An 11,615-nucleotide genomic window follows, 5' to 3' on the forward strand; every position below is an offset into this window, starting at 1 on the left:
CTGTGCTGTCAAGGTTAGTGAACAAGCCTACAAGAGACTTTCTTTGCGCAAGGAAAACCTGAGCTGGTTTTAGGTCAGGGAATGCATTTTCTTATATTTTCTTCTAATGATTTTTGTAGGCACAGGACACACAACACCCAAGAAATTTACCTCTTAATCATGTTGTGGATTCCCACCATGACCCACAGAAGAGGCGACATTCTTGCATGGGCTCTGGTGGGGTTGAGGGTAGCATCAGTGAGCAGTTTTGGGGGCTTTGTCATGGTTTTGGGGGCATCAGTGTTGCAGTTTCTATGCCCATGCTCCTATGAGGATGTTTCATGTCTGCTCTGCAGACCAGAAGTAAGGTTTATTGAGAAGGAGGGTGGGAAAAGTCACCTCCCGTGCTGGCAAACAACAGTCAGTGCAAAGACGACTGTGATTCACCTATTAAAATATCCACTTTTTTTCTCTGATGACCTTTTTTTTTTTTGTCTTTTTTTCAGTATTTTCCCTGCTACAGCTATCATCCTAAATAACACCAGCCCATCATGCTACTACCAGCGGCAGAGGCTTTACAGTGCAATGGAGAACTATTCTGAAGGTACAAATCACTTGACCTAAGGAATCTCCCTGGAGTGTCAGTGCTATGCGCTGCATTTTCACTCCGCCAAAGCCTTTATTTAGCACATGCTAAAGAACATTTAACATTTAAAGATCCCCTCTGCACATCCTCCAAATGTCTCCATCCTTTACTTTTAGATTAATATGTCTTCTGTGAAAATGAGATAATTGATTGCAGAGCCGTATTATTTACAAATGAAGTGTTGTTCATGTATTGACCTTTCATTTCTATAGCTCAATACTAGTTCTTGTACAGCACTTGTAATTAGTGAAATAGTAACAGAATTAGAAGAAAGATGTGGGGGGAAGGAGCTTATGTGGATGTTGTTAATGAGAAGAAACTTTAAGATGAGTTACACTTTTAAAACTGCAAAACTTCATGTTTGGTCAGTTTCTACATCCTAAATCTCTGTTTGGGAAGGAAAAAGAATATCCATCTGCTCCCAAGGGGAATCACAGGGGATGGGGCTGATATATAGGCACAAGTGTGTGTCTGCCCTTCACCCCATCCTGCAGCCCTTCTGCGCCGCGGGACTCGGGGCAGTCCAGCTGCCCTAGGGAGCAACAGGCAAAACCCACGTTCATGTTTCAGGATAACCAGCACCAGCAAAGGCAGGGGACTCGGGCATGTATGGCAATAAAGGTCCCCATACCAGTGTATATGGATCAATGGATGCTGCCATCGAAGATGCTCTCTCATGAGAGCCACTCGCAGGCTTGGAAAAACTTGGGATTTTGAGAATAAACAGGAAAATCTATCCTTCTGTGAGTCTGATGCAGTCCTCGTGTAAAGGCCATGGCCTGTTTGCATCTGGTTTAGTGTGACCTCTTCAACGAGTGACTGCTTCCAGTGAATGTGCTCTTCCCAGACTTCTGTGGAGAGGAGGCATGCGGGGGCCAGCCTCTCACCCTGCCTGGGGAACGTGGCTGCTCCAGGGGAGAGACACCCTCTGTATGCAGGCAACATAAACCATGGTGATGGTTTAATTGCTTCTAATGCAAACAGACAAACAAACAAACAAACAAACGAATCTAAATTTGGCTGGACCTTGTGCTTTTATTAAAACACCAAGCAGGCAGAACTGACTGGAATTTGAGCCCCCTGCTTTTCCCTGGGAGGGTGAAGGAGAGCTTCCCAATGGGACTTCAAACCCAGGAACATAAATATCTGAAAGAGAAAGCAAATGATTCAGCATCTCAGTAACAAAGATGTTAATAGCCTTACAGCTATAAAGGAACTATTGCAACTGTAGAAGAGGTTTTATTGTATGTATAACTATTAATGCAACAGAAATGTATTAAGAATGTCTGTCGTTGCAGGTCTGGAGAAAAATATTAGGCTTGGATAAGGTCATAGAGGAAAAACAGAGGAAAATAATAGAGATAAGGATGTGAAGGTGTTTCCAGCATCCTATGGATGTGGACAAATAGGACATGGAGTTCTTCAGAGCGTCTCTTTCAGAGAAGAATTTTGTCCCAGTAGATATGGGCTCAAGTGCAACATCCACTGAACCTACAAAAAATTACAAAACAAAAAACAAATCAGCAACCTTCACTGTTCTTTAGGGAATGCAAACATGCTGCTTTGGTGACTGTGTTATTTGCAGCACACACTGCAACTGAGGTATCTCCACTTCCATCTTCTTACTAAGGGGCCAGTCCCATTCCTCTCAAACAACTGGCATCCTCCGGCCCCAGAGAAATGCCAGCAGTGGTGCTCTGGTCTTACTGAACAGCCGTTCTTATTAAATGACGCTGCAAGAAGCAAAATTTCAATACAGCAGAAACAATTACACTATTTATGGTTGATCTGCCTTGCAAGCTACATTGTATGTGTAGGACACACAGCAAGTGTATAATGCTGCAGGAGGTGGCAGCAAGCTCAGCACTCCTGGTGCTGATCCCCCTCTTATGGGATGTCCCCACAACTGCACAGAAAAGTCCCTAAAGGGGACTGGCCATCCCAAAGAACCAGCTTTTAGCCTTCTGCACACATTCATCATGACCAAAACAAGGAGACCAGGGAGCTGCCTCTTGAGCACAAAGTCCCCCATACACGCGGGCGGCTGGGCTGTGCGGAACACACGGACCCTCAGAAGTGGAGCCAACAGGGAGCATGCTGGCTACCTGGGATTTTATAAATCTTTCAGCTATCAGTCTTTCCGAGCTCCAAATGCAAAATCCAGCAGCCCAGGATATCATGTGGATTTATGAGCTGGGATTTATGAACTGGTCTGGATAAAATAAGAACTGCCTTGACATTTTTTTTGAGGTTTGAGGAAAAGAAACAATAAAAACCAAATACCTGATTTCCAACCCCCCCCTTTTCAAAGCATGTTTATAGAAATGTGTGTACTTGTAGATGTATATATTCAATTATTTTGATTTCTCTTTCTACCTGTGTGCTCTTGGTCCCGGCTGGTGCTGGTCTTGCAGGGCTTCCTGCCTAGTGTGGGGAGGAGGAAGTAGCACACATCTCCCAAAAAAACACAGTCTCAAGCCATTCCCAGCCTGCTTCTGGGTTGGGAAAGGTGCTGTAAGGGCTCTGTGAGATTTCTGAATGTCTGCAAATAGTAGGACAGCTCCCCAGAAGGACACTGTTACAGCTCTCACTGTGCCACTTTCTTTCATCATTTTTTTCCTTAGGTTCTTTTGCAGCCCTTGTTTGTTGGGCTTTGTTGTTTTATATTTGTGGCAAGCTGTGGTTTTAGGTGTGCATGTGTATATAATGTGTGTACATATGTGTGCATGTGCACACTTGCATATGTATATATCAGTGCACGTGTGCACTCATACATGTATGAATCAGCATCAGTATATATACAGATACACACATATACCTATGTATATATACCTATAGGTATATGTGTGTATCTGTATATATACTGATGCTGATTCATTTACATATGTACATATGTATATATGTAGTTGGATGCTTGTTTATTCCTCTATAACAATGCATACAGACACACACATTTATGAACAAGTATTATGTATGGTTTGTGTATTAACTCTTTGATTAGAAACCAATACAAAATATCACTTTTTATTAATACTATTGAACCAGCTGTACTTTACATGAGCCTTACAGGCCCATCCCAAAGGACTTTCTATCCTTATCTGTATCTCATGACCTTAGTTTCAATTTGTCTTATCTTAAAAACAACAGTGAAAAAGAAAAGACAGCTTTTACCTTGGTCAAAAGGAAAACTGCCAGATACATTTTTGGCCTCTCTTCTGGTTGATCCTTTCATACTTCTGCCCACATTTTCCAGGTGGTTTTCCTTCCATGATCCTTGAGTTAGCTCTTTACTTTATGGATAAATATACCTCTTAGGAAAAGAAGACATATATAAACATAACATATATAACATATATAAACATAGACACATGTAAATACATATATATATATCTACATACATATATACACACATATATATCTACATACATACCTACATATACACATATGGCCAATGCCAAGGATGCTGTTTGACCTCCACATGAAACCCCCTCATGCTGATGACTGTTTCTCAAGGCTTCTGCCAGCCTTCTAGGAAGGATAGCATGGACTTAGCTAATTCCCTGGGCTGAACAGGGAGACAAGCCCAGAGAGGGTGGTGTGAAGGAAGATGCTCTGGGCCCTTCTCCTGGTGGTGTCTCAGCTGCACAGAGGATGCAATGCAAACACTAGGGGATGGGGATGATGCTCCAGAGCAGCTGAATTTTGCTTTGCACAAGAAGACCAAGCTTCTACGTTGCCTGTGCTGCCTGGATAAGCTCAAGTGGAGGCACTTGCCCCAGCCAAGGAGCTCAAGCCAAACAACCAAACAATAGCTGGCGGCAACCTCCCAGCCCCAAACCCATGGACTGCAGCCTGGAAATGCAACAGGCTCGGTCAAGAAAATGTCAGCAGGTTGCAAGGAGCCAGTAAGGGCTTAGTGGCTGAACCAGGCTCTTCGAGGGAGAGCAAAAAAAAAAAAAGGGTTTTCTTAATGGCCCAGTGTTGGTGGTAATTTGGCTTGCTTTGCTGGAATAGCCTTTGTGGGTCTGAAGCAAAAGGTTGTGTTTTGTCTTTAATTACCACACATTCAGAGTGCTTTTTCAGCATGGCACACATCCCAGGAATAATTTGATTTGGAGATTTTGTTTTCAATGAAATAGAGGAGTCCACATCTCATCTGAGAACTCTTGTTTAAAAAACCATACACATACACACTTCTTTTAAAATTACTGTTATTCAGTGTGGATCCCCCAATTGCCACCTTTTAGAGCCCAGGAAGGCCATGGAGAGCCCCAGGCTCAGGGTGAGGAGCCGGCAGACCGCTTACCACATAGGGATGTCCCAACCTCAGCTTCAGTCATGGAAGTTCCCTGCGAGTTTAATGCGAATTAATGAGATTTAACAAACCAGGAGGGTGGCGATGGTTGGGAATACGTGTTCTGGTCTCCACACCACTGAGCCCTCTGTCACCTAAGGCCTCCAAATGGGTGGCACAGCCACCGGCATCTCTCCTCGGCTGCTTTGTGCTGGTACCACGTCTCCCACTGCCCGCTCCCGGTGCGATCGCATCCTCTGGCTCGATCTCGACGTTTGAAATCCTCTCACCATCCGAGGGCGAGGGAGGGGGCTCCCGTGCAAGGCACTGAGTGCCTGGAGCCCGCTAAGTTCAAAGGCACCCTTCCGCCCACCCCAAGGAGAGATGAAGCTGGCCCAGGGATGGCTGGAGGCCACACAGACGGGAAGGTATGTAGCAATCCATTTATCACTTTGCAAATATTAGTGCTGCTCGCATTTGCTGCGGCAATATTTCTTCTTGGAAATTGGTGAAGTGAGTAATAACAATGTTATTTATTCTAAGACCTTGGAGCTGAGAAGCAATAACAGGGGGACTGTTCCCTTGAAAGCTTCTGAGGTGCTGGAAATAAAATGGGGGGTGGAGGGGTGAAGAAGAGATAGACCAACAAAGGGCTGGGGGAGAGAAAGGCACATTATAAAGCCATAGAAATCTTGGGTTTAATTTTGTTGCCCCAAAGGTAATAAAATGCATTTTGTAATGATTTATACACAAACAAGGAGGGGGGCACAGCGGCTGGCATTTTGAGTGTCCTGATGGACGTGCCTCCTGCACCATGGGGCGGCCACTTCGCCCTTGCCTCTCCTCACTTTTTTTCTCCTTCCCCCCCTGTTTTTTTTTGTTTCGTTCCCCCTCTCTACATTGCTTATCTGAATATATAGGGCTGCCCTTTGCTCAGATTTATGGGTTGGGGCAGCGCTGTGTGTATTTACAGTCTCCTGACCTGAAGACCTACAGCTGAACAAGAGAAGGAGGAAACCAGGGCCCGTTCCATAAACAGAGACAGATACGGGGGGGAGGCAGGAGGAACTGCCAGCACTTAACATTTTTAACTATTTGGCCAAGCGAAGGAATTAGTGATTAGATTAGAGCCCAAGAAAAATGAGAAGCAGGGTTAAAGATTTGGCGGGGAGAGGGCCGGGTCCAGCCGGGGTCTGGCACGGGAGAAATGCAAAGTTGGAGGGGTTTTGCAAAAGGTTTTCCATTAAAAGTTAGAGGGGTTTAATAGAAGGCTTTCTGGGGCCAAACGGCATAGGGATGAAAGCGAATCTCCAAAGCGTCTTAATCAGAGCCGTGCTTTCCTTGGGCAGAGCTGAATAACTCTTTTAAAGCACAATTAGGTTGTGAGAAGGTAGATTACTTAGTCTGTGTTTATTCAGGTACTAATTGCCTCAGATTAAGTAAAAGTTTGAAAGCCTTGCTTGACGGTAATAAATATTTCTTATGTCTGTGTCTATCGGGTGGTTTGCAAGCAGAAATTCAGTTCAGATGAGACATATTTCAACGGGCCCCGAGAATTACTTGACTTCTCTGATGTGAAAAGCAGCAAAAGTGGCAACAACCTGGAAAATAAATAAATGAAACGCAACATACGTAGGGGTCACAATATAGCATAAGTATATCAACATGATGAACAGCTTTGATGAAAATGGTAAACAAAACCACCCTCTCTTCCTGTGGCTTGTTTTACATTGCAATAAACCACTGACTCTATAACCTATCAGAACATGCTGAGATTTTATGCATCATTTCCAACTACTATTTGAACATTTGGTTTAGAGTAGTCATGAACTATAATTAATGGTATTTTTTTTTCCCTGATAAAAAGCGCACTTTATTGTAGTTTATTACCTGTTGGTCCAAAGCTCCATAGGTGACGTAAATTCATTGTGGGTTTTAGGATGGGGATAGAGGAGGGGGCTTCTGCACAGGATGATGATGAATCCACATTCACCATCTGTGATCAAACGCAGAAGTTTTGCCTGGGCTTCACTGCCTGTGATGCCCTATCCAATGTGCACATATTGCTGCTCATTCCGAAGCCTGCTGGAAAACAGAAGATGTGCGAGGAATTTAACCCCGATGCTGTTGCTATTGTCTGGTAGGACACTTCTATTATCATTTCTTTTAGCTGTACCACGTGCCTGAGCTTAGACCACGGGCATCACGCACTGGCATCCTTGCTCTTACAGAGGAGAACCCCCCCAGAAAAAGGGGGGATGGGGGGGCTGCTGTCATCATCTCTGTGGTCCCTGACTGGCTCCAGGTGCCAGCCCAGTGCTTTGCTCGTAGGAGCGAGCTGGTAGCACCGGGCCGCCGGGCGCAGCCTGCCAGGAGGAGAGGGGGAAAAAAAAAAAACAGGCACCACAAAGAACATTGAGATGAATGGCTCTATTTTATGAGCCATAAAAGTTTTATTCATCTTGACACCGAAACAGGTTTAGGCAGCGAGCTGACACGCCTTAAATAAATAAGTGGAATTAATTCCCCGGCTCTTGAAACAATAGCGGCGTGCATGTCACGCCGAGAGCTGCCCCATTGTTTCCCATGGCTGCGCGATATTGATATTATTTGTGTTTTTCCGTGCGGCTTCCTCTGGGGCCTGGTTGATCCACTTCAGATTCTTCCCCTGTTTTATTAGAGGTTGAAAAAGGTTCAGGACCTGGTTGTACCGCTGCTCCCACCGACAGCTCAGGAACCAGTTTGGCGTCTGGTTTGTCTGTTGTTTTACTGCTGACCTTCAGCTCAACTTTCCCCCCTGACCCCAGGAGGCATCTATCATGACAAGAGGCTGTTTAACACAAATGGTGCCCATTTATAGGGGAAGAGAGTCAGAAGATTTCCTTTTTATGAAGAATTTGGTTTTTCACCCCTCTTTTCTCAGTCACCACAGGTGAAATCCCTCCCAGCAGCTGGCTTATGAAATAATGCGAGGGGAGGCCGTAATGAGCTGAAAGCACCCTCAGCTGGAGATAAATATATGCAAATGAGATGCACAAACAAAGGAGCCTGGACAGAGAAATATCTGCAATTCCAGCAAAATGCTGCCTGCAGCTAGAAGATGAACAGCTTTGATAAAATGGTAACAAAAAGCACCTTTTTATCCTCCAGCTTGTTTTACATTGCAATAGACCATTGTTATTGTAACCCAGCGGAGCATGCAGAGGCTTTTCTGCGCCGGTTCAAAAAAACCTGTTTAAACATTTGTTTTTAAGGCATTCAGGGGCGATGATCAATGCGCTGTTTTGTTTTTTTGCCGGCTGGGGGTATTTTTTCTCGGCTCGCTTTTGCTGGGGCGGGCGTTCTGGGGGCGTCGGGGCCGTTCCCTGCTGCTGCTCCCGCCGTTATCCCGTTACCTGTTGGGCTCTCCGCGGGCAGCTTCGGTCGCACTGGCTCGCATCGAGGTGCATCGCCAAAAAATTTGGAGTTTGCGTCTGGCACCGCGCAGGGAAGCCGCAAACAGCGAGAGGCAGCGCGGGGACAGAGGGGGGAAAAAAATCCAGGCGTGAGCATTCCCGAAGCAGCACCCAAACAGGCAGCTTTAATGAGAGCAATCAAGCCTTCGAGCTAATTCGGAGACAGCCATCTAACACACTGATTTTAATAAGCTTTTAAAAAGGCAATCGCTAACTTTTAAAAGTCTCTCTTTTTAATTTAATTGTTTGGGGTTCGTACGTTGCCAAAACAAACACAGCCACTAAAATATGTTTTCAATATGCAGAAGTAGCATATCTAGACAATGTTTTAAATTAGCCCTGTATTTTGGGGGTTGGAGGAGGGAAGGAGAGCGAGAGGCTGACTTCAGATGACTCTAAGACATTTTCCGAGCAGGGTTGGTCACGTCAAAATAATACCTTGATATTCTCGCCTCTGCCTTTATGAATCCCCCAACGTATCCATAAGGATGCCTGTTTACCTATAGGTTTCTTTAGAAAATAAGCCCAATCCCATACCATATGCAGTTTACTTGCTAAAATGCAGAGGAGAGAAAGGCACAGAAAAGACAGTGCAGCAATACCATTTAACTTCTAACCTTATGATATCATTAAATAAATCTTTATGAATTTATAAAAGCAGCACAAACACCATAAAGTTTAGGTGGCCCTTTTCTCGAGGCACCAACCACAATTTTTAGATCTGGCAAGAAGAAAAATAGACTTACCTTTTAGGAAAAAAAAAAAAAATCCACCTCTTACTACGTTATACGGCTTTGGCACTTACAGATGTTAGAGCAGACAAGTGTCGGATTTCCCGATGTCAAGCAGATTTCCTAATTTTTCATAGGCTTCTCCTGTTGCATTTTTGGGGCCAAATTCGAGAGTAATCAATTTAATTTGCGTGGCTGCGCACCAGCGATGGGGCTACGCTCACACGTAGGCTCTCGTGACCCCTGGAAACCGACGGGCAGCTCTCCACTGGGAGCCCGGGGTGCCCCAGGCGCAGGGTTTCAAGAGTTAATGGAAACTTGGTGAGGGCAGGGAGCCTTTCTTTTTGCAGCCCAGGTTTGCAGCAGCATAATTATGTTCAACTGCTGTTGTTTGAAAAGGGCAAACAGCATCTTAGGCACAGAACAATGAAATTACAGCTGAGATTTAGGTTAGCAAAAGCCGTCTTCTGCAGGCTTTTATGATTCATTATTTCCCATTAAATACAGTATTAGAAGTGTACACCAGATAGCTCATGGTTGCTGCGCTCAGAGCACATTATCTATATTACACAGGTCTGGGGAGCAGAATTAGAAAACTTTGGGGGAATGAGCAATATGTGTTTGCTGATAGAAGTACCATATGGCTCATCTTCCTCAATTGCTTTCATTGCGACTCTGATGCTGGAGAAATTAAAGTTTTATTTGATGTGGCACAGCTTAATGAACTGTCTTCTGTTAGGAAAATTGAATATGTTTCCTGTTATTTGAGCACAGAGCCCTCATGGTTTTGGCTGATGAGGGATGCATTATGTATTGTTTATTTAGCATTTTGAAAACAAAAGCAGATATTGGAGGTAAAATTGATTACCGCAGGATGCGTTATATAATCACATTTTTCTTTCTCTCTTTCTTTAATTTACAGCCCTGCCTATTATTTTTATGAGCCTTTTTCTATTCCCATTCACCCCCCCCCCACAAAAAAAAAAAGAGAGAGAAGGAAAAAAAAAAAGAGAGAGAAAAAAAAAAGGGGGGGGGGGGGGTTGAGGCAGAGCACAGAATCTCTGCTTTGTTTAAAAGCAGCATTACAATTTTTAAGGCTTAGGGACCAAAGTGTGTGCCCACGTGCATTAACCTGCGGGTCGGCTCTGGGGATGCTTTGTTAGCAGCAGCCCTGTTGCTGTTCCTCCCTCTTGGCTGCAAGACACAAAGAGGGGAGCATCGGGGCTCCACCAAGCAAATCCCCCAGATTCCCTATTGCTAAATGTGCCAGGGAGATGTGGTTGCAGACCGGTGCTGGCCGAAGAGGAAGGGGTGGGTATCAGGGGGGTTGGTGTACAGGAGCGTGGGGTGGAGCAGGGCCTGCGCTACCTGCTGCTGTCGCATCATTTATCTGCATCAGGAGAGAAGTTATTGATGGGAAGGTGGTTGAGTTAAAAGGAAATGTGTATTTTGTGTTGTGCTTTTTTTGTTTTGTTTATAATACATAGAGGGGCACACACACTAAGGCATATGTGCCATACCCATACCATTGGGGTGCTTTTTCTCTGTTAGTAGCAAAAAATGCCATGACAAAAAGGGCTGCATTTGCTCTCCAGGTCTGTGAACAGACAAGTATATTTAGGTATACTGTGACACTTAAAGGGGAAAAAAAAATCTTTAAAGTATGCTAATCTGATTAATTCCCCTTCCACTCTGGAAATTCTGCCCGCTCCCTGTGATGCTTTTGCTGTTATCGATCTCCCAGCAAAAGGGGTGATCAGAGAGCTCAAAGTCAAAACTAGCCCAGCTCCGGTGCAGCGCCTGCTCCTGCCCTCCGCACCGCTCTGACAAAAAGGCAATTTGACTCATGTGCCCCGGGATGCTGGAGGACACTGGCACCCGCACCCCTTCAGCACAGCTCGTGCAGAATCCAAACGCCATCCATTAAAAGAGAAAGTCCCAACGTGTTTATAGCAGCGGGCCAAGTCCTTGTGCCGGCACAACTCCCATTGACGTCAGCAGGGCTTTTGCTCAAGCAGGGAGCGCAGGATCCTGCCCTGCACCTTCCTAAAGCAGAGACCTGGGGGGGGGATGTGGGGGACAGAGGGGAGGATAAGAAGTAGGGGGGAAAAAAAAAAAAAAAAAGAGAGAAAAAGAAATCACCAGTATTAGAAGGAGCATGTTGCTCTTGAAAATGTCTCTTAGCAAAGTGGTTAAGTAAAGGCCATGCAAACAGTGACTATAAATATTTTTGTTCTGTATAGCTGTTCAAACAGTGCCCCGCTGTAATGTCAGATGGGCTCAAAAATAAATAAATTAGGGGGGTGGGGGGGACAGCGAGGAGGGGGAGAATAAAGGATTACATAGCAGCCAATGCCAAAACCACAAAAAACTTCATTTTCAGACAGATATATTTCCCAGGGAAGAAAATGGTACATTTTTATGAAAGGCTGCTCCATGACAGGAGCCTCCTTTGAGGAAGACCATTATGCATTGTTATCAGCGTGGCGTAATTTGACTGTTGACAAAGT

The 11,615-nt window shown here is 44.8% G+C and overlaps 1 long non-coding RNA gene across 1 annotated transcript; it reads right to left on the minus strand.

The window, feature by feature from the left end:
* Positions 1-5,702: 5,702 nt before the first annotated feature.
* LOC309875784 lies at positions 5,703-9,980 on the minus strand. The gene is made up of 3 exons (XR_014317068.1): positions 8,315-9,980; positions 6,810-7,587; positions 5,703-6,520 (listed from the first exon to the last, which is right to left on the minus strand). It is a non-coding gene; the product is annotated as an uncharacterized lncRNA (long non-coding RNA).
* Between the last annotated feature and the right edge of the window lie 1,635 nt (positions 9,981-11,615).

The sequence above is a fragment of the Aythya marila genome (genome assembly GCF_965140915.1).
Source record: "Aythya marila genome assembly, chromosome: 3".
NCBI classification, from domain to species: Eukaryota; Metazoa; Chordata; class Aves; order Anseriformes; family Anatidae; genus Aythya; species Aythya marila.